The sequence below is a fragment of the Oncorhynchus nerka genome, unplaced genomic scaffold (genome assembly GCF_034236695.1).
Source record: "Oncorhynchus nerka isolate Pitt River unplaced genomic scaffold, Oner_Uvic_2.0 unplaced_scaffold_947, whole genome shotgun sequence".
NCBI classification, from domain to species: Eukaryota; Metazoa; Chordata; class Actinopteri; order Salmoniformes; family Salmonidae; genus Oncorhynchus; species Oncorhynchus nerka.
In genome coordinates, this window is record NW_027040362.1 from 192669 (window position 1) to 217959 (window position 25291).

Below are 25291 nucleotides of genomic sequence, written 5' to 3' on the forward strand. Positions count from 1 at the left end.
CATCTCTACCTCTGGTTTCAGAGCCAATAGATACAGGTAAGATCTCCCGCTATCCATCTGGTTTCAGAGCCAATAGATACAGGTAAGATCTCCGGTTATCCATCTCTACCTCTGGTTTCAGAGCCAATAGATACAGGTAAGATCTCCCGTTATCCATCTCTACCTCTGGTTTCAGAGCCAATAGATACAGGTAAGATCTCCGGTTATCCATCTCTACCTCTGGTTTCAGAGCCAATAGATACAGGTAAGATCTCCCGTTATCCATCTGTTTTCAGAGCCATTAGATACAGGTAAGATCTCCCGTTATCCATCTGGTTTCAGAGCCAATAGATACAGGTAAGATCTCCCGTTATCCATCTCTACCTCTGGTTTCAGAGCCAATAGATACAGGTAAGATCTCCCGTTATCCATCTGGTTTCAGAGCCAATAGATACAGGTAAGATCTCCCGTTATCCATCTCTACCTCTGGTTTCAGAGCCAATAGATACAGGTAAGATCTCCCGTTATCCATCTGGTTTCAAAGCCAATAGATACAGGTAAGATCTCCCGTTATCCATCTGGTTTCAGAGCCGATAGATACAGGTAAGATCTCCCGTTATCCATCTCTACCTCTGGTTTCAGAGCCAATAGATACAGGTAAGATCTCCCATTATCCATCTGGTTTCAGAGCCAATAGATACAGGTAAGATCTCCCATTATCCATTTGGTTTCAGAGCCAATAGATACAGGTAAGATCTCCTGTTATCCATCTCTACCTCTGGTTTCAGAGCCAATAGATACAGGTAAGTTCTCCCGTTATCCATCTGGTTCCAGAGCCAATAGATACATGTAAGATCTCCCGTTATCTATCTCTACCTATGGTTTCAGAGCCAATAGATACAGGTAAGATCTCCTGTTATCCATCTCTACCTCTGGTTTCAGAGCCAATAGATACAGGTAAGATCTCCCGTTATCCATCTGGTTTCAGAGCCAATAGATACAGGTAAGATCTCCCGTTATCCATCTCTACCTCTGGTTTCAGAGCCAATAGATACAGGTAAGATCTCCCGTTATCCATCTCTACCTCTGGTTTCAGAGCCAATAGATACAGGTAAGATCTCCCGTTATCCATCTCTACCTCTGGTTTCAGAGCCAATAGATACAGGTAAGATCTCCCGTTATCCATCTGGTTTCAGAGCCAATAGATACAGGTAAGATCTCCCGTTATCCATCTGGTTTCAGAGCCAATATATACAGGTAAGATCTCCCGGTATCCATCTGGTTTCAGAGCCAATAGATACAGGTAAGATCTCCCGTTATCCATCTGGTTTCAGAGCCAATAGATACAGGTAAGATCTCCCGTTATCCATCTCTACCTCTGGTTTCAGAGCCAATAGATACAGGTAAGATCTCCCGTTATCCATCTCTACCTCTGGTTTCAGAGCCAATAGATACAGGTAAGATCTCCCGTTATCCATCTGGTTTCAGAGCCAATAGATACAGGTAAGATCTCCCGTTATCCATCTCTACCTCTGGTTTCAAAGCCAATAGATACAGGTAAGATCTCCCGTTATCCATCTGGTTTCAGAGCCAATAGATACAGGTAAGATCTCCCGTTATCCATCTGGTTTCAGAGCCAATAGATACAGGTATGATCTCCCGTTATCCATCTGGTTTCAGAGCCAATAGATACAGGTAAGATCTCCCGTCATCCATCTGGTTTCAGAGCCAATAGATACAGGTAAGATCTCCGGTTATCCATCTCTACCTCTGGTTTCAGAGCCAATAGATACAGGTAAGATCTCCCGTTATCCATCTCTACCTCTGGTTTCAGAGCCAATAGATACAGGTAAGATCTCCCGTTATCCATCTCTACCTCTGGTTTCAGAGCCAATAGATACAGGTAAGATCTCCCGTTATCCATCTGGTTTCAGAGCCAATAGATACAGGTAAGATCTCCCGTTATCCATCTCTACCTCTGGTTTCAGAGCCAATAGACACAGGTAAGATCTCCCGTTATCCATCTGGTTTCAGAGCCACTAGATACAGGTAAGATCTCCCGTTATCCATCTGGTTTCAGAGCCAATAGATACAGGTAAGATCTCCCATTATCCATCTCTACCTCTGGTTTCAGAGCCAATAGATACAGGTAAGATCTCCCGTTATCCTTCTCTACCTCTGGTTTCAGAGCCAATAGATACAGGTAAGATCTCCCGTTATCCATCTCTACCTCTGGTTTCAGAGCCAATAGATACAGGTAAGATCTCCCGTTATCCATCTGGTTTCAGAGCCAATAGATACAGGTAAGATCTCCCGTTATCCATCTCTACCTCTGGTTTCAGAGCCAATAGATACAGGTAAGATCTCCCGTTATCCATCTGGTTTCAGAGCCAATAGATACAGGTAAGATCTCCCGTTATCCATCTCTACCTCTGGTTTCAGAGCCAATAGATACAGGTAAGATCTCCCGTTATCCATCTCTACCTCTGGTTTCAGAGCCAATAGATACAGGTAAGATCTCCCGTTATCCATCTCTACCTCTGGTTTCAGAGCCAATAGATACAGGTAAGATCTCCCGTTATCCATCTGGTTTCAGAGCCAATAGATACAGGTAAGATCTCCCGTTATCCATCTGGTTTCAGAGCCAATATATACAGGTAAGATCTCCCGTTATCCATCTGGTTTCAGAGCCAATAGATACAGGTAAGATCTCCCGTTATCCATCTGGTTTCAGAGCCAATAGATACAGGTAAGATCTCCCGTTATCCATCTCTACCTCTGGTTTCAGAGCCAATAGATACAGGTAAGATCTCCCATTATCCATCTGGTTTCAGAGCCAATAGATACAGGTAAGATCTCCCGTTATCCATCTGGTTTCAGAGCCAATAGACACAGGTAAGATCTCCCGTTATCCATCTGGTTTCAGAGCCAATAGATACAGGTAAGATCTCCCGTTATCCATCTGGTTTCAGAGCCAATAGATACAGGTAAGATCTCCCGTTATCCATCTGGTTTCAGAGCCAATAGATACAGGTAAGATCTCCCGTTATCCATCTGGTTTCAGAGCCAATAGATACAGGTAAGATCTCCCGTTATCCATCTGGTTTCAGAGCCAATAGACACAGGTAAGATCTCCCGTTATCCATCTGGTTTCAGAGCCAATAGACACAGGTAAGATCTCCCGTTATTCATCTCTACCTCTGGTTTTCCCAGTCTAGATATCATGTTTTAGTCTAGTTTATTAGGATCAGTCCACCTGAAGGAGACTATGCCCAGTCTAGATATCATGTTTTAGTCTAGTTTATTAGGATCAGTCCACCTGAAGGAGACTATTCCCAGTCTAGATATCATGTTTTAGTCTAGTTTATTAGGATCGGTCCTCCTGAAGGAGACTATGCCCAGTCTAGATATCATGTATCATGTTTTAGTCTAGTTTATTAGGATCAGTCCACCTGAAGGAGACTATGCCCAGTCTAGATATCGTGTTTTAGTCTAGTTTATTAGGATCAGTCCTCCTGAAGGAGACTATGCCCAGTCTAGATATCATGTTTTAGTCTAGTTTATTAGGATCAGTCCTCCTGAAGGAGACTATGCCCAGTCTAGATATCATGTTTTAGTCTAGTTTATTAGGATCAGTCCTCCTGAAGTAGACTATGCCCAGTCTAGATATCATGTTTTAGTCTAGTTTATTAGGATCGGTCCTCCTGAAGGAGACTATGCCCAGTCTAGATATCATGTTTTAGTGTAGTTTATTAGGATCGGTCCTCCTGAAGGAGACTATGCCCAGTCTAGATATCATGTATCATGTTTTAGTCTAGTTTATTAGGATCGGTACACCTGAAGGAGACTATGCCCAGTCTAGATATCATGTTTTAGTCTAGTTTATTAGGATCGGTCCTCCTGAAGGAGACTATGCCCAGTCTAGATATCATGTTTTAGTCTAGTTTATTAGGATCAGTCCTCCTGAAGGAGACTATGCCCAGTCTAGATATCATGTTTTAGTCTAGTTTATTAGGATCGGTCCCCCTGAAGGAGACTATGTCCAGTCTAGATATCATGTTTTAGTCTAGTTTATTAGGATCAGTCCTCCTGAAGGAGACTATGCCCAGTCTAGATATCATGTTTTAGTCTAGTTTATTAGGATCGGTCCTCCTGAAGGAGACTATGCCCAGTCTAGATATCATGTATCATGTTTTAGTCTAGTTTATTAGGATCAGTCCACCTGAAGGAGACTATGTCCAGTCTAGATATCATGTTTCATGTTTTAGTCTAGTTTATTAGGATCAGTCCTCCTGAAGGAGACTATGTCCAGTCTAGATATCATGTATCATGTTTTAGTCTAGTTTATTAGGATCAGTCCACCTGAAGGAGACTATGTCCAGTCTAGATATCATGTTTCATGTTTTATTCTAGTTTATTAGGATCAGTCCACCTGAAGGAGACTATGTCCAGTCTAGATATCATGTTTTAGTCTAGTTTATTAGGATCAGTCCACCTGAAGGAGACTATGTCCAGTCTAGATATCATGTTTCATGTTTTAGTCTAGTTTATTAGGATCGGTCCTCCTGAAGGAGACTATGTCCAGTCTAGATATCATGTTTTAGTCTAGTTTATTAGGATCAGTCCTCCTGAAGGAGACTATACCCAGTCTAGATATCATGTATCATGTTTTAGTCTAGTTTATTAGGATCAGTCCACCTGAAGGAGACTATGCCCAGTCTAGATATCATGTTTCATGTTTTAGTCTAGTTTATTAGGATCAGTCCTCCTGAAGGAGACTATGTCCAGTCTAGATATCATGTTTTAGTCTAGTTTATTAGGATCAGTCCTCCTGGAGGAGACTATGCCCAGTCTAGATATCATGTTTTAGTCTAGTTTATTAGGATCGGTCCTCCTGAAGGAGACTATGTCCAGTCTAGATATCATGTATCATGTTTTAGTCTAGTTTATTAGGATCAGTCCACCTGAAGGAGACTATACCCAGTCTAGATATCATGTTTTAGTCTAGTTTATTAGGATCAGTCCTCCTGAAGGAGACTATACCCAGTCTAGATATCATGTTTTAGTCTAGTTTATTAGGATCAGTCCTCCTGAAGGAGACTATGTCCAGTCTAGATATCATGTTTTAGTTTAGTTTATTAGGATCAGTCCACCTGAAGGAGACTATGTCCAGTCTAGATATCATGTTTCATGTTTTAGTCTAGTTTATTAGGATCGGTCCTCCTGAAGGAGACTATGTCCAGTCTAGATATCATGTTTTAGTCTAGTTTATTAGGATCAGTCCACCTGAAGGAGACTATGTCCAGTCTAGATATCATGTTTCATGTTTTAGTCTAGTTTATTAGGATCAGTCCACCTGAAGGAGACTATGTCCAGTCTAGATATCATGTTTTAGTCTAGTTTATTAGGATCAGTCCTCCTGAAGGAGACTATGTCCAGTCTAGATATCATGTTTCATGTTTTAGTCTAGTTTATTAGGATCAGTCCACCTGAAGGAGACTATGTCCAGTCTAGATATCATGTTTCATGTTTTAGTCTAGTTTATTAGGATCGGTCCTCCTGAAGGAGACTATGTCCAGTCTAGATATCATGTTTTTAGTCTAGTTTATTAGGATCAGTCCTCCTGAAGGAGACTATACCCAGTCTAGATATCATGTATCATGTTTTAGTCTAGTTTATTAGGATCAGTCCACCTGAAGGAGACTATGCCCAGACTAGATATCATGTTTCATGTTTTAGTCTAGTTTATTAGGATCAGTCCTCCTGAAGGAGACTATGTCCAGTCTAGATATCATGTTTTAGTCTAGTTTATTAGGATCAGTCCTCCTGGAGGAGACTATGCCCAGTCTAGATATCATGTTTTAGTCTAGTTTATTAGGATCGGTCCTCCTGAAGGAGACTATGTCCAGTCTAGATATCATGTATCATGTTTTAGTCTAGTTTATTAGGATCAGTCCTCCTGAAGGAGACTATACCCAGTCTAGATATCATGTTTTAGTCTAGTTTATTAGGATCAGTCCTCCTGAAGGAGACTATGTCCAGTCTAGATATCATGTTTTAGTTTAGTTTATTAGGATCAGTCCACCTGAAGGAGACTATAACCAGTCTAGATATCATGTATCATGTTTTAGTCTAGTTTATTAGGATCAGTCCTCCTGAAGGAGACTATGCCCAGTCTAGATATCATGTTTTAGTCTAGTTTATTAGGATCAGTCCACCTGAAGGAGACTATGTCCAGTCTAGATATCATGTTTCATGTTTTAGTCTAGTTTATTAGGATCAGTCCACCTGAAGGAGACTATGCCCAGTCTAGATATCATGTATCATGTTTTAGTCTAGTTTATTAGGATCAGTCCATCCAGAGGAGACTATGCCCAGTCTAGATATCATGTTTTAGTCTAGTTTATTAGGATCGGTCCTCCTGAAGGAGACTATGCCCAGTCTAGATATCATGTTTTAGTCTAGTTTATTAGGATCAGTCCACCTGGAGGAGACTATACCCAGTCTAGATATCATGTTTCATGTTTTAGTCTAGTTTATTAGGATCAGTCCTCCTGAAGGAGACTATGCCCAGTCTAGATATCATGTATCATGTTTTAGTCTAGTTTATTAGGATCAGTCCTCCTGAAGGAGACTATGCCCAGTCTAGATATCATGTTTTAGTCTAGTTTATTAGGATCAGTCCTCCTGGAGGAGACTATGTCCAGTCTAGATATCATGTTTTAGTCTAGTTTATTAGGATCGGTCCTCCTGAAGGAGACTATGCCCAGTCTAGATATCATGTTTTAGTCTAGTTTATTAGGATCGGTCCTCCTGAAGGAGACTATGTCCAGTCTAGATATCATGTTTCATGTTTTAGTCTAGTTTATTAGGATCAGTCCACCTGAAGGAGACTATGTCCAGTCTAGATATCATGTTTTAGTCTAGTTTATTAGGATCAGTCCTCCTGAAGGAGACTATGTCCAGTCTAGATATCATGTTTCATGTTTTAGTCTAGTTTATTAGGATCAGTCCACCTGAAGGAGACTATGTCCAGTCTAGATATCATGTTTCATGTTTTAGTCTAGTTTATTAGGATCGGTCCTCCTGAAGGAGACTATGTCCAGTCTAGATATCATGTTTTAGTCTAGTTTATTAGGATCAGTCCTCCTGAAGGAGACTATACCCAGTCTAGATATCATGTATCATGTTTTAGTCTAGTTTATTAGGATCAGTCCACCTGAAGGAGACTATGCCCAGTCTAGATATCATGTTTTAGTTTAGTTTATTAGGATCAGTCCACCTGAAGGAGACTATGTCCAGTCTAGATATCATGTTTTAGTTTAGTTTATTAGGATCAGTCCTCCTGAAGGAGACTATGTCCAGTCTAGATATCATGTTTTAGTTTAGTTTATTAGGATCAGTCCACCTGAAGGAGACTATAACCAGTCTAGATATCATGTATCATGTTTTAGTCTAGTTTATTAGGATCAGTCCTCCTGAAGGAGACTATGCCCAGTCTAGATATCATGTTTTAGTCTAGTTTATTAGGATCAGTCCACCTGAAGGAGACTATGTCCAGTCTAGATATCATGTTTCATGTTTTAGTCTAGTTTATTAGGATCAGTCCACCTGAAGGAGACTATGCCCAGTCTAGATATCATGTATCATGTTTTAGTCTAGTTTATTAGGATCAGTCCATCCAGAGGAGACTATGCCCAGTCTAGATATCATGTTTTAGTCTAGTTTATTAGGATCGGTCCTCCTGAAGGAGACTATGCCCAGTCTAGATATCATGTTTTAGTCTAGTTTATTAGGATCAGTCCACCTGGAGGAGACTATACCCAGTCTAGATATCATGTTTCATGTTTTAGTCTAGTTTATTAGGATCAGTCCTCCTGAAGGAGACTATGCCCAGTCTAGATATCATGTATCATGTTTTAGTCTAGTTTATTAGGATCAGTCCTCCTGAAGGAGACTATGCCCAGTCTAGATATCATGTTTTAGTCTAGTTTATTAGGATCAGTCCTCCTGGAGGAGACTATGTCCAGTCTAGATATCATGTTTTAGTCTAGTTTATTAGGATCGGTCCTCCTGAAGGAGACTATGCCCAGTCTAGATATCATGTTTTAGTCTAGTTTATTAGGATCGGTCCTCCTGAAGGAGACTATGCCCAGTCTAGATATCATGTTTCATGTTTTAGTCTAGTTTAATAGGATCAGTCCTCCTGAAGGAGACTATGTCCAGTCTAGATATCATGTTTTAGTCTAGTTTATTAGGATCGGTACACCTGAAGTAGACTATGTCCAGTCTAGATATCATGTTTCATGTTTTAGTCTAGTTTAATAGGATCAGTCCTCCTGAAGGAGACTATGCCCAGTCTAGATATCATGTTTTAGTCTAGTTTATTAGGATCAGTCCACCTGAAGGAGACTATGCCCAGTCTAGATATCATGTATCATGTTTTAGTCTAGTTTATTAGGATCAGTCCTCCTGAAGGAGACTATGTCCAGTCTAGATATCATGTATCATGTTTTAGTCTAGTTTATTAGGATCAGTCCATCCGGAGGAGACTATGCCCAGTCTAGATATCATGTTTTAGTCTAGTTTATTAGGATCAGTCCTCCTGGAGGAGACTATGCCCAGTCTAGATATCATGTTTTAGTCTAGTTTATTAGGATCAGTCCATCCGGAGGAGACTATGTCCAGTCTAGATATCATGTATCATGTTTTAGTCTAGTTTATTAGGATCCCCATTAGCTGCTGCCACTTCTCTTCCTGGGTTTTCCACACAAAACATCAAATACACAGTCGTATACTGTATTGTCAAGACTCTCGAGAGACGTCAATAAATATATTTCTCCCACATTGTTAATGTATATCACTTAATCCTGTACTTTAGGAACAACCTGAGGAGCAGCCGACACAACCAGACCCCGTCGACACGAAGGAGAAGAACCTGGATGATCACAAGGGAAAAGGACTAGAAAACCCAGGTTTGATAAACTAGAGATCCATACATATCTCAACATAGACACGGTCTCTTCTCCACATCCTGTCTGTTTGATAAACTAGAGATCCCATACATATCTCAACATAGACACGGTCTGTTCTCCACATCCTGTCTGTTTGATAAACTAGAGATCCATACATATCTCAACATAGACACGGTCTGTTCTCCACATCCTGTTTGTATGATAAACTAGAGATCCCATACATATCTCAACATAGACACGGTCTGTTCTCCACATCCTGTAGGTAATGCTATTGGAAACAAAAAGGTTTTAGTTCTCGTGTCTTGTTTCATACATTTACATTCGTATATGTAGCTCTGCGTTAAAAGGTCTGTTGTGTGTCATTACTGGGATTTAAGTCATGTCTTTTTTTTCTCTCTGACAGCTTTTGACATGTCTGATGAGAAACCAGACGAGTCGGAAGGAAGTCCATCGGTATCACATGACGTCAGCGGTAATTTTAGTCCTCGATTCCTTCACATTCCTCAAGCAGTATTATTAGGGCTGTAATTTTAGTCCTCCATTCCTTCACATTCTAATCCTCAAGCAGTATTATTATGGCTGTACACTGTGTGACATTTTAAATGAACAAATCAATTCATTCCATCAACATTATGTTTTTTGTTGTTTATTATGTTTGTTGTTGTTTATTATGGTTGTTGTTTATTATGTTGTTGTTGTTTATTATGGTTGTTGTTGTTTATTATGGTTGTTGTTGTTGCTGTTGATGATGTCTGTTGATATTTGTTGTTGTTGTTTATTATGGTTGTTGTTGTTTATTATGGTTGTTGTTGTTTATTATGGTTGTTGTTGTTTATTATGGTTGTTGTTGTTTATTATGGTTGTTGTTGTTTATTATGGTTATTGATGTTGCTGTTGATGATGCCTGTTGATATTTGTTGTTGTTGTTTATTATGGTTGTTGTTGTTTATTATGGTTGTTGTTGATGATGTTGTCTGTTGATAGTTGTTGTTGTTGTTGTCTGGTAGAGTCTAAGGACCAGCTGGTGACTCAGGAGGGTTCTCAGGAGGGTTCTGTTGCCTGGAGGACCTACCACCAGTACTGTAAAGCTGCAGGAGGTTAGGAACCCACCTTACACACACCACACTCTGAACCTTAACCCTGAGTTAACCCTGACCTACCACCAGTACTGTAAAGCTGCAGGAGGTTAGGTCTCTCCTCTCTCCTCTGGTCTCTCCTCTGGTCTCTCCTCTCTCCTCTGGTCTCTTCTCTCTCCTCTGGTCTCTCCTATGGTGTCTCCTCTGGTCTCTCCTCTCTCTGGTTTCTCCTCTGGTCTCTCCACTGGTCTCTTCTCTGGTCTCCCCTATCCTCTCTCCTCTGGTGTCTCCTCTGGTCTCTCCTCTAGTCTCTCCCCTCTCCTTTGGTCTCTCCTCTGGTCTCTCCCCTCTCCTTTCGTCTCTCCTCTGGTGTCTCCTCTTGTCTCTGGTGTCTCCTCTGGTGTCTCTTCTGGTCTCTCCTCTAGTCTCTCCTCTCTCCTCTGGTGTCTCCTCTGTTGTCTCCTCTGGTCTCTCCTCTGGTCTCTCCTCTCCCCTCTCCTTTGGTCTTTCCTCGGGTGTCTCCTCTGGTGTCTTCTCTTGTCTCTGGTCTCTCCTCTGGTGTCTCCTCTGGTCTCTCCTCTCTCCTCTGGTCTCTCCTCTAGTCTCTCCTCTTGTGTCTCCTCTGGTCTCTCCTCTGGTCTCTCCTCTCTCCTCTGGTCTCTCCTCTCTCCTCTGGACTCTCCTCTGGTCTCTCCTTTCTCCTCTGGTCTCTCCTCTCCTCTCTCCTCTGGTCTCTCCTCTGGTCTCCCTCTCCTCTCTCCTCTGGTCATTCCTCTCTCATCTGGTCTCTCCTCTTGATATTTTTTTCTTGTTTTTTTTTCTCCTTCATTTAACCAGGTAAGCTAGTTAATAACCTCTTGAAGCTAGGGGCACTATTTTTTGAAAAATAACGTTCCCAAAGTAAACGGCCTATTTCTCAGGACCAGATGCTAGAATATGCATATAATTGACAGATGAGGATAGAAAACACTCTAAAGTTTCCAAAATTGTCAAGATTTTGTCTGTGAGTTAAACAGAACTGATATTGCAGGCTAAAACCTGAGGAAAATCCAATCAGGAAGTGCCGCTGTTCTTGAAACCTCTCTGTTCTTAAGCATCCCTATTGCCCATTTAAAGGGATATCAACCAGATTCATTTTTCTATGGCTTCCCTAAGGTGTCAACAGCCTTTAGACATAGTTTCAGGCTTTTATTTTGAAGAATGAGCGTGAACGACCACATTGCGTAAGTGGATAGTTGGGGGCTCTCAGAGTGAGTTGTGCGCAAAAGAGAAAGGCGGCCATTGTTACTCCCGGTCCTAGTGAAAAACCAACTGTCCCGGTTGATATATTATTGATATATTATCGAATAGATATTTGAAAAACACCCTGAGGTTTGATTATAAACAACGTTTGACATGTTTGGATATAACATAATTTGGAATTTTTATCTGCGTTGTCGTGATCTCTCTTTCCGGGGGATTCCTGGCCATAACGCACCAAACTAACAGAGGTATTTGGATATAAAAATATCTTTATGGATCAAAAGGAACATTTGTTGTCTAACTGGGAGTCTTGTGAGTGAAAACATCCGAAGATCATCAAAGGTAAACAATTAATTTGATTGTTTTTCTTATTTTCGTGACAAAGTTACCTGATACTAAGTGTACTTTTGTCGAGCGATCGATAAACTTACACAAACGCCTGTATTGCTTTCGCTGTAAAGCATAATTTCAAAATCTGAGACGACAGGTGGATTAACAAAAGGCTAAGCTGTGTTTTGCAATATTGCACTTGTGATTTCATGAATATGAATATTTTCTAGTATTATTATCTGACTGTGGCGCTATGCTATTCAGTGTTGCTGATGACAATTATACTGGATCCGGGATGGGTGGTTCAGAGAGGTTAAGAACAAGTTCTCATTTACAATTGTCTCTGATCTCTCATCTTTTCTCTCCTCCCGTCTCTCCTCTCTCATCTGGTCTCTCCTCTGGTCTCTCATCTTTTCTCTCCTCTCGTCTCTCCTCTCTCCTCTCGTCTCTCCTCTCTCATCTGGTCTCTCCTCTCTCCTCTGGTCTCTCATCTTTTCTCTCCTCTGGTCTCACCTCTGCTGTCTCTGGTCTCCAGGGTACATACTGCTGTCTCTCATCATCATCATCTTCATCTGCTTGGTGGGGACCACTGCCTTCAGCAACTGGTGGCTCAGCTACTGGCTGGAGCAGGGATCAGGGGTAAGTCTACTGTAGTGACTTTTCCTTATGTTTTCAAATGATTGTCAATTGACCCTTCGCTGGGCCCCTACCCCCTTTGGTTACTATAGCTACCTCTGACAACATTTTCTCTGGAAGACCAATTCATCACTCAAACCACTGGCGAAATCCCCCTTACAATGATGATGAAGACCAATTCACCACTCAAACCACTGGCGAAATCCCCCTTACAATGATGATGATGATGAAGACCAATTCACCACTCAAACCACTGGCAAAATCCCCCTTACAATGATGATGATGATGATGAAGACCAATTCATCACTCAAACCACTGGGCGAAATCCCCCTTACAATGATGACGATGAAGACTAAATTCATCACTCAAACCACTGGGTGAAATCCCCCTTACAATGATGACGATGATGAAGACCAATTCATCACTCAAACCACTGGTGAAATCCCCCTTACAATGATGACGATGAAGACTAAATTCATCACTCAAACCACTGGATAAATCCCCCTTACAATGATGACGATGAAGACTAAATTCATCACTCAAACCACTGGGTGAAATCCAGATGACGATGATTTTACCCAGATGAAGTGAAACCCTTGTTCATCAGAAGACACCTGGGTATGTTGTAATGGACTGGTATTACAATTTATTCATGGAAACCTGGGAAAATTATGTCTTATTTTGCTGCTAGCCGCTGAACGGCTCTGAATGTCAGCAAGCAGTCAAAGTTATAATCGCTTTTGGAAGCTAACTGTTGCTCTCAAATTTGCATCATGATGATAGCAGATGAGAGTTATATTCATAACATGGATAACTTAGCTAAAACATATATTTTGCGAAAACATGTTATATTGAGTGGCTAGCGAGTGTTATCAAAGTTTGGTGGTCAATGAGACTGAGAGAGCCAATTCAGCGGAGCTAGAAAACAATGTAACGAAAGTATAATTTGGATAAAAAACCCCACTAACATCAACAGGCATTTCAGGAATCACAGTAGCAAACCACTTGGTGCACTGTTAAATTATTTTGCCGTTTAAAATATTTATGTTTTGAAGAGAACTCAGTGTTTTCTGCCATTTCCCTTACTGGCTTTCATGCATTTGAAACGTGAGCTTGTCCGAGATGTTGGACTCGACGACAGTTGCTATCTATTGGAGCGCTGCGATTGGTTTTCCCCAAAAATGCTCAATTGTATCAACAGTTTGTCCTATTTTAGCAGATCAGATTACATCTGTGGCAGAAGTAAAACACGTAACAGAACATTCTGCATATGTTTTTATAGACTAGTTAAAACATTCTTAATACCTGACACAGTAACTAAGCCAAACCAACGGGCTCTTTAACGTGTGATTTCAGACAGCGAACGTGTCGAATTCCACCGCAGGGAACATCTCCTGAACCCTGACCTGAGCTTCTACCAGATGATTTACGGCCTGGTGGTGGTGGCCATGCTGGTCTTCAGCTTCATGAAGGGCTACTCTTTCACCAAAGTCACGTTGCACACATCCTCCAAGCTACACGACACCATGTTCAGAAAAACGTAACTACCACACACAACACCACTGTTATCAATCACACAACACCACTGTTATCAATCAGGGCGGCAGGGTAGACTAGTGGTTAGAGTGGAGGGGCGGCAGGTAGACTAGTGGTTAGAGTGTTGGGGCGGCAGGGTAGCCTAGTGGTTAGAGTGGAGGGGCGGCAGGGTAGCCTAGTGGTTAGAGTGGAGGGGCGGCAGGGTAGACTAGTGGTTAGAGTGGAGGAGGGGCGGCAGGGTTAAAGCCTAGTGGTTAAGATATGGAGGGCGGCAGGGTAGCCTAGTGGTTAGAGTGCAGGGTAGCCTAGTGGTTAGAGTGGAGGGGCGGCAGGGTAGCCTAGTGGTTAGAGTGTTGGACTAGTAACCAGCAGGTAGACTAGTGGTTAGAGTGTTGGTCTAGTAAAGCATAGCCTAGTGGTTAGAGTGTTTCAGTGCAGGTAGCCTAGTGGTTAGAGTGTTGGGCCAGTAACCAGCAGGTTAGTGGTTAGAGTGTTGGGCTAGTAACCAGCAGGTAGCCTAGTGGTTAGAGTGTTGGGCCAGTAACCAGCAGGTAGACTAGTGGTTAGAGTGTTGGACTAGTAACCAGCAGGTAGACTAGTGGTTAGAGTGTTGGACTAGTAACCAGCAGGTAGCCTAGTGGTTAGAGTGTTGGACTAGTAACCAGCTTTAGCCTAGTGGTTAGAGTGTTGGACTAGTAACCAGCAGGTAGCCTAGTGGTTAGAGTGTTGGACTAGTAACCAGCAGGTAGTCTAGTGGTTAGAGTGTTGGGCCAGTAACCAGCAGGTAGCCTAGTGGTTAGAGTGTTGGACTAGTAACCAGCAGGTAGTCTAGTGGTTAGAGTGTTGGGCCAGTAACCAGCAGGTAGACTAGTGGTTAGAGTGTTGGGCCAGTAACCAGCAGGTAGACTAGTGGTTAGAGTGTTGGACTAGTAACCAGCAGGTAGCCTAGTGGTTAGAGTGTTGGACTAGTAACCAGCAGGTAGCCTAGTGGTTAGAGTGTTGGACTAGTAAACAGCAGGTAGCCTAGTGGTTAGAGCTTTGGGTCAGTAACGTTGGACTAGTAACCGGAAGGTTGCAAGTTCAAACCCCTGAGCTGACAAGGTACAAATCTGTCGTTCTGCCCCTGAACAGGCAGTTAACCCACTGTTCCTAGGCCGTCATTGAAAATAAGAATTTGTTCTTAACTGACTTGCCTAGTTAAATAAAGGTCAAATAAAAAATACCACACAACACCACTGTTATCAATCACAACACAACACCACTCTTGTCAATTGTATTGAAAAGGACGAGGGAGAGGGACAGTGAGGGATGATCACCAAACGTTATTGATGAAGAATTCCATAGCATTGAATCTTGGAAGAGGAGAGGGGAGATGGGACATCCCTGTCTTGTTCCACAACAAATAGCTGGGTTGGTGTTGTACCTTTACTTTGGGATATAAAAAACCTTATACACCCTGGACTGTCTGGGGTTTAGGCAACCCCATGAGTCATGCTACTTTACATATTAGCAGTGGATAGGTCTCTGAAGATATACACTACTATTCAAAAGTTTGGGGTCACTTAGAAATTTTCTTTGTTTTTGAAAAAAAGCCATTGGCCATTTTGAGCCTGTAATCGAACCCACAAAATGCTGATGCTCCAGATACTCAACTAGTCTAAAGAAGGCCAGTTTTATTAACAGTTTTCAGCTGTGCTAACGTAATTGCGAAAGGGGTTTCTAATGATCAATTACACTTTTAAAATGATAAACTTGGATTAGATAACACAATGTACCATTGGAACACAGGAATGGTGGTTGCTGATAATGAGCCTCTGTGCGCCTATGTAGATATTTGATTAAAAATCGTCCGTTTCCAGCTACAATAGTCATTTACAACATTAACAATGTCTATACTGTATTTCTGATCAATTTGATGTTATTTTAATGGACAAAAAAAAGTGACCCCAAACTTTTGAACGGTAGTGTATGTCAAGAAGCTCTTCCAGTAGTGTTGTGTTTCATCAAACCTCTCATCACCCTATCCCCTTGGGTCCAGTCCTCTCATCACCCTAACCCTATCCCCTTGGGTCCTGTCCTCTCATCACCCTAACCCTATCCCCTTGGGTCCTGTGCTCTCATCACCCTAACCCTATCCCCTGGGTCCTGTCCTCTCATCACCCTAACCCTATCCCCTGGGTCCAGTCCTCTCATCACCCTAACCCTATCCCCTGGGTCCTGTCCTCTCATCACCGTAACCCCTGGGTCCTGTCCTCTCATCACCCTAACCCTATCCCATGGGTCCTGTCTGTGTCGTAGATCCAGTCCTCTCATCACCCTAACCCTTTCCCCTGGGTCCTGTCTGTGTCATAGATCCAGTCCTTTCATCACCCTAACCCTATCCCCCTGGGTCCTGTCTGTGTCATAGATCCAGTCCTCTCATCACCCTAACCCTATCCCCTGGGTCCTGTCTGTGTCGTATATCCAGTCCTCTCATCACCCTAACCCTAACCCCTGGGTCCTGTCTGTGTCATAGATCCAGTCCTCTCATCACCCTAACCCTATCCCCCTGGGTCCTGTCTGTGTCATAGATCCAGTCCTCTCATCACCCTAACCCCCTGGGTCCTGTCTGTGTCGTAGATCCAGTCCTCTCATCACCCTAACCCTATCCCCTGGGTCCTGTCTGTGTCGTAGATCCAGTCCTCTCAACACCCTAACCCTATCCCCTGGGTCCAGTCCTCTCATCACCCTAACCCTATCCCCTGGGTCCTGTCCTCTCATCACCGTAACCCCTGGGTCCTGTCCTCTCATCACCCTAACCCTATCCCATGGGTCCTGTCTGTGTCGTAGATCCAGTCCTCTCATCACCCTAACCCTATCCCCTGGGTCCTGTCTGTGTCATAGATCCAGTCCTTTCATCACCCTAACCCTATCCCCCTGGGTCCTGTCTGTGTCATAGATCCAGTCCTCTCATCACCCTAACCCTATCCCCTGGGTCCTGTCTGTGTCGTATATCCAGTCCTCTCATCACCCTAACCCTAACCCCTGGGTCCTGTCTGTGTCATAGATCCAGTCCTCTCATCACCCTAACCCTATCCCCCTGGGTCCTGTCTGTGTCATAGATCCAGTCCTCTCATCACCCTAACCCCTGGGTCCTGTCTGTGTCGTAGATCCAGTCCTCTCATCACCCTAACCCTATCCCCTGGGTCCTGTCTGTGTCGTAGATCCAGTCCTCTCAACACCCTAACCCTATCCCCTGGGTCCTGTCTGTGTCGTAGATCCAGTCCTCTCATCACCCTAACCCTATCCCATGGGTCCTGTCTGTGTCGTAGATCCAGTCCTCTCATCACCCTAACCCTATCCCCTGGGTCCTGTCCTCTCATCACCCTAACCCTATCCCCTGGGTCCTGTCTGTGTCGTAGATCCAGTCCTCTCATCACCCTAACCCTATCCCCTGGGTCCTGTCTGTGTCGTAGATCCAGTCCTCTCATCACCCTAACACTATCCCCTGGGTCCTGTCTGTGTCGTAGATCCAGTCCTCTCATCACCCTAACCCTATGCCCTGGGTCCTGTCTGTGTCGTAGATCCAGTCCTCTCATCACCATAACCCTAACCCCTGGGTCCTGTCTGTGTTGTAGATCCAGTCCTCATCACCCTAGCCCTATCCCCTGGGTCCTGTCTGTGTCGTAGATCCAGTCCTCTCATCACCCTAACCCCTGGGTCCTGTCTGTGTCGTAGATCCAGTCCTCTCATCACCCTAACCCCTGGGTCCTGTCTGTGTCGTAGATCCAGTCCTCTCATCACCCTAACCCTATCCCCTGGGTCCTGTCTGTGTCGTAGATCCAGTCCTCTCATCAACCTAACCCTATCCCTTGGGTCCTGTCTGTTTCGTAGATCCAGTCCTCTCATCACCCTAACCCTATCCCCTGGGTCCTGTCTGTGTCGTAGATCCAGTCCTCTCATCACCCTAACCCCCTGGGTCCTGTCTGTGTCATAGATCCAGTCCTCTCATCACCCTAACCCTATCCCCTGGGTCCTGTCTGTGTCGTAGATCCAGTCCTCTCATCACCCTAACCCCTTGGGTCCTGTCTGTGTCGTAGATCCAGTCCTCTCATCACCCTAACCCTATCCCCTGGGTCCTGTCTGTGTCGTAGATCCAGTCCTCTCATCACCCTAACCCTATCCCCGTGGGTCCTGTCTGTGTCGTAGAGCCAGTCCTCTCATCACCCTAACCCTATCCCCTGGGTCCTGTCTGTGTCGTAGATCCAGTCCTCTCATCACCCTAACCCTAACCCCTGGGTCCTGTCTGTGTCGTAGATCCAGTCCTCTCATCACCCTAACCCTAACCCCTGGGTCCTGTCTGTGTCGTAGATCCAGTCCTCTCATCACCCTAACCCTATCCCCTGGGTCCCGTCTGTGTCGTAGATCCAGTCCTCTCATCACCCTAACCCTATCCCCTGGGTCCCATCTGTGTCGTAGATCCAGTCCTCTCATCACCCTATCCCTTGGGTCCTGTCTGTGTCGTAGATCCAGTCCTCTCATCACCCTAACCCTATCCCCTGGGTCCCGTCTGTGTCGTAGATCCAGTCCTCTCATCACCCTATCCCTTGTGTCCTGTCTGTGTCGTAGATCCAGTCCTCTCATCACCCTAACCCTATCCCCTGGGTCCTGTCTGTGTCGTAGATCCAGTCCTCTCATCACCCTAACCCTATCCCCTGGGTCCTGTCTGTGTCGTAGATCCAGTCCTCTCATCACCCTAACCCTATCCCCTGGGTCCTGTCTGTGTCGTAGATCCAGTCCTCTCATCACCCTAACCCTATGCCCTGGGTCCTGTCTGTGTCGTAGATCCAGTCCTCTCATCACCATAACCCTAACCCCTGGGTCCTGTCTGTGTCGTGGATCCAGTCCTCTCATCACCCTAGCCCTATCCCCTGGGTCCTGTCTGTGTCGTAGATCCAGTCCTCTCATCACCCTAACCCCTGGGTCCTGTCTGTGTCGTAGATCCAGTCCTCTCATCACCCTAACCCCTGGGTCCTGTCTGTGTCGTAGATCCAGTCCTCTCATCACCCTAACCCTATCCCCTGGGTCCTGTCTGTGTCGTAGATCCAGTCCTCTCATCACCCTAACCCTATCCCCTGGGTCCTGTCTGTGTCGTAGATCCAGTCCTCTCATCAACCTAACCCTATCCCTTGGGTCCTGTCTGTTTCGTAGATCCAGTCCTCTCATCACCCTAACCCTATCCCCTGGGTCCTGTCTGTGTCGTAGATCCAGTCCTCTCATCACCCTAACCCCCTGGGTCCTGTCTGTGTCATAGATCCAGTCCTCTCATCACCCTAACCCTATCCCCTGGGTCCTGTCTGTGTCGTAGATCCAGTCCTCTCATCACCCTAACCCCCTGGGTCCTGTCTGTGTCGTAGATCCAGTCCTCTCATCACCCTAACCCTATCCCCTGGGTCCTGTCTGTGTCGTAGATCCAGTCCTCTCATCACCCTAACCCTATCCCCGTGGATCCTGTCTGTGTCGTAGATCCAGTCCTCTCATCACCCTAACCCTATCCCCTGGGTCCTGTCTGTGTCGTAGATCCAGTCCTCTCATCACCCTAACCCTAACCCCTGGGTCCTGTCTGTGTCGTAGATCCAGTCCTCTCATCACCCTAACCCTAACCCCTGGGTCCTGTCTGTGTCGTAGATCCAGTCCTCTCATCACCCTAACCCTAACCCCTGGGTCCTGTCTGTGTCGTAGATCCAGTCCTCTCATCACCCTAACCCTATCCCCTGGGTCCTGTCTGTGTCGTAGATCCAGTCCTCTCATCACCCTAACCCTATCCCCTGGGTCCTGTCCTCTCATCACCCTAACCCTATCCCTTGGGTCCTGTCTGTGTCGTAGATCCAGTCCTCTCATCACCCTATCCCCTGGGTCCTGTCTGTGTCGTAGATCCAGTCCTCTCATCACCCTAGCCCCTGGGTCCTGTCTGTGTCGTAGATCCAGTCCTCTCATCACCCTATCCCCTGGGTCCTGTCTGTGTCGTAGATCCAGTCCTCTCATCACCCTAACCCTATCCCCCTGGGTCCTGTTTGTGTCGTAGATCCAGTCCTTTCATCACCCTAACCCTATCCCTTGGGTCCAGTCCTCTCATCACCCTAACCCTAACCCCTGGGTCCTGTCTGTGTCGTAGATCCAGTCCTCTCATCACCCTAACCCTATCCCTTGGGTCCTGTCTGTGTCGTAGATCCAGTCCTCTCATCACCCTAACCCCCTGGGTCCTGTCTGTGTCGTAGATCCAGTCCTCTCATCACCCTAACCCTATCCCCTGGGTCCTGTCTGTGTCATAGATCCAGTCCTCTCATCACCCTAACCCTATCCCCTGGGTCCTGTCTGTGTCGTAGATCCAGTCCTCTCATCACCCTAACCCTATCCCTTGGGTCCTGTCTGTGTCGTAGATCCAGTCCTCTCATCACCCTAACCCTATCCCCTGGGTCCTGTCTGTGTCATAGATCCAGTCCTCTCATCACCCTAACCCTATCCCCTGGGTCCTGTCTGTGTCGTAGATCCAGTCCTCTCATCACCCTAACCCTATCCCCTGGGTCCTGTCTGTGTCGTAGATCCTGAACAGCCCCATGAGTTTCTTTGACACCACCCCAACGGGACGTATGGTGAACCGTTTTTCCAAGGACCAGGATGAGGTGGATACCATGCTGCCATTCAACATGGAGAACTTCCTGCAGTTCAGCCTGGTGGTCACCTACACCATCGTCACCATCTCGGCCGTGTTTCCTCCGCTACTCATCGCCATCACGCTGCTGGGAGCCATCTTCACACTCATACTCTAGTGAGTCAACCGGCATCTTCACACTCATACTCTAGTGAGTCAACCGGCATCTTCACACTCATACTCTAGTGAGTCAACCGGCATCTTCACACTCATACTCTAGTAAGTCAACCGGCATCTTCACACTCATACTCTAGTGAGTACACCGGCATCTTCACACTCATACTCTAGTGAGTCAACCGGCATCTCTACAGTTCGGTCATTTACCCAGGGTGACATACTGTCAGTTTGGTCATTTACCCAGGGTGACATACTGTCAGTTTGGTCATTTACCCAGGGTGACATGCTGTCAGTTTGCTCATTTACCCAGAGTTTCTTTGACACCATACAGTCAGTTTGGTCATTTAACCAGGGTGACATACAGTCAGATCAGTCATTTACCCAGGGTGACATGCAGTCAGTTTGGTCATACAGTCAGTCCTGTGTGGTGTGTTCTGAGTATGTTGTGTCCTGAGACCTGTATGGTGTGTCCTGAGTCCTGTGTGTTCTGAGTCCTGTATGGTGTGTCCTGAGTCCTCTGTGGTGTGTTCTGAGTCCTGTGTGTTCTGAGTCCTGTGTGTTCTGAGTCCTGTGTGGTGTGTTCTGAGTCCTGTGTGTTCTGAGTCCTGTGTGGTGTGTTCTGAGTCCTGTGTGTTCTGAGTCCTGTGTGGTGTGTTCTGAGTCCTGTGTGGTGTGTTCTGAGTCCTGTCTGTTGTGTTCTGAATCCTGTGTGTTCTGAGTCCTGTCTGGTGTGTTCTGAGTCCTGTGTGGTGTGTTCTGAGTCCTGTGTGTTCTGAGTCCTGTGTGGTGTGTTCTGAGTCCTGTGTTCTGAGTCCTGTGTGGTGTGTTCTGAGTCATGTGTGTTGTGTTCTGAGTCCTGTGTGTTCTGAGTCCTGTGTGTGTTCTGAGTCCTGTGTCCTGGTGTGTTCTGAGTCCTGTGTGGTGTGTTCTGAGTCCTGTGTTCTGAGTCCTGTGTGTGTGTTCTGAGTCCTGTGTGTTCTGAGTCCTGTGTGTTCTGTGTGTTCTGAGTCCTGTGTGTTCTGAGTCCTGTGTGTTCTGAGTCCTGTGTGTTCTGAACCCTGTGTTCTGTGTCCTGTGTGTTCTGAGTATGGTGTGTTCTGAGTCCTGTGTGTTCTGAGTCCTGTGTGTTCTGAGTCCTGTGTGTTGTGTTCTGAGCCCTGTGTGTTCTGAGTCCTGTGTGCTGTGTTCTGAGTCCTGTGTGTTCTGAGTCCTGTGTGTTCTGAGTCCTGTGTTCTGAGTCCTGTGTGTTGTGTTCTGAGCCCTGTGTGTTCTGAGTCCTGTGTGGTGTGTTCTGAGTCCTGTGTGGTGTGGTCTGAGTTCTGTGTGTTCTGAGTCCTGTGTGCTGTGTTCTGAGTCCTGTGTGTTCTGAGTCCTGTGTGTTCTGAGTCCTGTGTGTTGTGTTCTGAGCCCTGTGTGTTCTGAGTCCTGTGTGCTGTGTTCTGAGTCCTGTGTGTTCTGAGTCCTGTGTGTTCTGAGTCCTGTGTTCTGAGTCCTGTGTGTTGTGTTCTGAGCCCTGTGTGTTCTGAGTCCTGTGTGGTGTGTTCTGAGTCCTGTGTGGTGTGGTCTGAGTTCTGTGTGTTCTGAGTCCTGTGTGCTGTGTTCTGAGTCCTATGTGGTGTGTTCTGAGTCCTGTGTGTTGTGTTCTGAGCCCTGTGTGTTCTGAGTCCTGTGTGTTCTGAGTCCTGTGTGTTGTGTTCTGAGCCATGTGTGTTCTGAGTCCTGTGTGCTGTGTTCTGAGACCTGTGTGCTGTGTTCTGAGTCCTGTGTGTTCTGAGTCCTGTGTGTTGTGTTCTGAGCCCTGTGTGTTCTGAGTCCTGTGTGGTGTGTTTTGAGTCCTGTGTGTTATGTTCTGAGTCCTGTGTGTTCTGAGTCCTGTGTGTTCTGAGTCCTGTGTGTTCTGAGTCCTGTATGGTGTGTTCTGAGTCCTGTGTGTTCTGAGTCCTGTGTGGTGTGTTCTGAGTCCTGTGTGTTCTGAGTCATGTGTGGTGTGTTCTGAGTCCTGTGTGTTCTGAGTCCTGTGTGATGTGTTCTGAGTCATGTGTGACGTGTTCTGAGTCCTGTGGGTTCTGAGTCCTATCTTCTGAGTCATGTGTGGTGTGTTCTGAGTCTTGTGTATTCTGAGTCATGTGTGGTGTGTTCTGAGTCCTGTGTGTTCTGAGTCCTGTGTGTTGTGTTCTGAGTCCTGTGTGTTCTGAGTCCTGTGTTCTGAGTCCTGTGTGTTGTGTTCTGAACCCTGTGTGTTCTGAGTCCTGTGTGGTGTGTTCTGAGTCCTGTGTGGTGTGTTCTGAGTCCTGTGTGGTGTGGTCTGAGTTCTGTGTGTTCTGAGTCCTGTGTGGTGTGTTTTGAGTCCTGTGTGGTGTGTTCTGAGTCCTGTGTGTTCTGAGTCCTGTGTGTTCTGAGTCCTGTATGGTGTGTTCTGAGTCCTGTGTGTTCTGAGTCCTGTGTGGTGTGTTCTGAGTCCTGTGTGTTCTGAGTCATGTGTGGTGTGAGTGGTGTGTTCTGAGTCCTGTGTGTTCTGAGTCCTGTGTGATGTGTTCTGAGTCCTGTGTGACGTGTTCTGAGTCCTGTGTGTTCTGAGTCCTATCTTCTGAGTCATGTGTGGTGTGTTCTGAGTCTTGTGTATTCTGAGTCATGTGTGGTGTGTTCTGAGTCCTGTGTGTTCTGAGTCCTGTGTGTTGTGTTCTGAGTCCTGTGTGTTGTGTTCTGAGTCCTGTGTGTTCTGAGTCCTGTGTGTTGTCCCTGTGTGTTCTGAGTCCTGTGTGTTCTGAGTCCTGTGTTCTGAGTCCTGTGTGTTCTGAGTCCTGTGTTCTGAGTCCTGTGTGTTGTGTTCTGAACCCTGTGTGTTCTGAGTCCTGTGTGGTGTGTTTTGAGTCCTGTGTGGTGTGTTTTGAGTCCTGTGTGGTGTGTTCTGAGTCCTGTGTGTTCTGAGTCCTGTGTGTTCTGAGTCCTGTATGGTGTGTTCTGAGTCATGTGTGTTGTGTTCTGAGTCCTGTGTGTTGTGTTCTGAGTCCTTTGTGTTCTGAGTCCTGTATGGTGTGTTCTGAGTCCTGTGTGTTCTGAGTCCTGTGTGGTGTGTTCTGAGTCCTGTGTGTTGTGTTCTGAGCCCTGCGTGTTCTGAGTCATGTGTGTTGTGTTCTGAGCCCTGTGTGTTCTGAGTCCTGTGTGGTGTGTTTTGAGTCCTGTGTGTTATGTTCTGAGTCCTGTGTGTTCTGAGTCCTGTGTGGTGTGTTCTGAGTCCTGTGTGTTCTGAGTCCTGTGTGTTCTGAGTCCTGTGTGTTCTGAGTCCTGTGTGGTGTGTTTTGAGTCCTGTGTGTTATGAGTCCTGTGTGGTGTGTTCTGAGTCCTGTGTGTTCTGAGTCCTGTGTGGTGTGTTCTGAGTCCTGTGTGTTGTGTTCTGAGCCCTGCGTGTTCTGAGTCATGTGTGTTCTGAGTCCTGTGTGTTGTGTTCTGAGCCATGTGTGTTCTGAGTCCTGTGTGCTGTGTTCTGAGTCCTGTGTGCTGTGTTCTGAGTCCTGTGTGTTGTGTTCTGAGTCCTGTGTGTTCTGAGTCCTGTGTGTTGTATTCTGAGCCCTGTGTGTTCTGAGTCCTGTGTGGTGTGTTCTGAGTCCTGTGTGTTCTGAGTCCTGTGTGGTGTGTTCTGAGTCCTGTGTATTCTGAGTCATGTGTGGTGTGTTCTGAGTCCTGTGTGTTCTGAGTCCTGTGTGTTCTGAGTCCTGTGTGTTGTGTTCTGAGTCCTGTGTGTTCTGAGTCCTGTGTGTTCTGAGTCCTTTGTGTTCTGAGTCCTGTGTGTTGTGTTCTGAGTCCTTTGTGTTCTGAGTCCTGTATGGTGTGTTCTGAGTCCTGTGTGTTCTGAGTCCTGTGTGCTGTGTTCTGAGTCCTGTGTGTTCAGAGTCCTGTGTGTTCTGAGTCCTGTGTGGTGTGTTCTGAGTCCTGTGTGGTGTGGTCTGAGTTCTGTGTGTTCTGAGTCCTGTGTGCTGTGTTCTGAGTCCTATGTGGTGTGTTCTGAGTCCTGTGTGTTGTGTTCTGAGCCCTGTGTGTTCTGAGTCCTGTGTGTTCTGAGTCCTGTGTGTTCTGAGCCATGTGTGTTCTGAGTCCTGTGTGCTGTGTTCTGAGACCTGTGTGCTGTGTTCTGAGTCCTGTGTGCTGTGTTCTGAGTCCTGTGTGTTGTGTTCTGAGCCCTGTGTGTTCTGAGTCCTGTGTGGTGTGTTTTGAGTCCTGTGTGTTATGTTCTGAGTCCTGTGTGTTCTGAGTCCTGTGTGTTCTGAGTCCTGTGTGTTCTGAGTCCTGTATGGTGTGTTCTGAGTCCTGTGTGTTCTGAGTCCTGTGTGGTGTGTTCTGAGTCCTGTGTATTCTGAGTCCTGTGTGTGTGAGTGTGTTCTGAGTCCTGTGTGTTCTGAGTCCTGTGTGTTGTGTTCTGAGTCCTGTGTGTTCTGAGTCCTGTGTTCTGGTGTGTGTTCTGAGTCCTGTGTGTTCTGAGTCCTGTGTGGTGTGTTCTGAGTCCTGTGTGTTCTGAGTCCTGTGTGTGTGGTGTGTTCTGAGTCCTGTGTGTTCTGAGTCCTGTGTGTGTGTTCTGAGTCCTGTGTGTTCTGAGTCCTGTGTGATGTGTTCTGAGTCCTGTGTGACGTGTTCTGAGTCCTGTGTGTTCTGAGTCCTGTTCTGAGTCTGTGTGGTGTGTTCTGAGTCCTGTGTGTTCTGAGTCCTGTGTGGTG

General features: G+C 45.7%; 1 pseudogene; it reads left to right on the forward strand.

The window, feature by feature from the left end:
- The window catches only part of LOC135570661 (ATP-binding cassette sub-family C member 12-like), a 116592-nt pseudogene extending 96010 nt beyond the window's left edge, over positions 1-20582 (forward strand).
- The last annotated feature ends 4709 nt before the right edge of the window (positions 20583-25291 follow it).